Source organism: Plasmopara halstedii (genome assembly GCF_900000015.1).
Source record: "Plasmopara halstedii genome assembly, contig: Scaffold_444, whole genome shotgun sequence".
NCBI classification, from domain to species: domain Eukaryota; phylum Oomycota; class Peronosporomycetes; order Peronosporales; family Peronosporaceae; genus Plasmopara; species Plasmopara halstedii.
This window is the reverse complement of record NW_020187364.1, coordinates 15,060-15,574: the sequence shown is the minus strand read 5'-3', so window position 1 is coordinate 15,574 and position 515 is coordinate 15,060.

The window sequence follows — 515 nt, the reverse complement described above, 5'->3', positions numbered from 1 at the left end:
TGCACAGAGGAAGCTTGACTTCCAAGAGTATACAAACTCTAAGTGAATGGCAGTTCACTGATCCTTGGTCAGAGGATTGTTAACCAAATTTAGGTAGATTTAAGACTGAATATATTTATAGGTGTTCCTTAATGTTTTCCTATTACATGACCATGTACCCATCACCAAATTTAGGTAGTTTTAAGACTGAATATATTTATAGGTGTTCCTTAATGTTTTCTTATTACATGACTCTCAAGCCATGTACCCATCTAGTAATGTGGTGTATGCCACACCACAGCTCCTTGGGAGAGTGACGGGTCCCTCATGTAACCCCGTTACATCCTCCCCCACTTAGGTTCGGTTTACCGACCAATCAGAATGAGGAGAAAGTGCGTCACACTTTCATCGTCCGAGTCGATAGCATCGACTAGCTGCCGTGCCACGGCGCTGCGGCTCTCTCTCGCTATCGCCTTCGAGCGCTGCACGCGCTCTGCACACACGGTCTCCACGTCGACCTCAAGCATGCCCCCAAA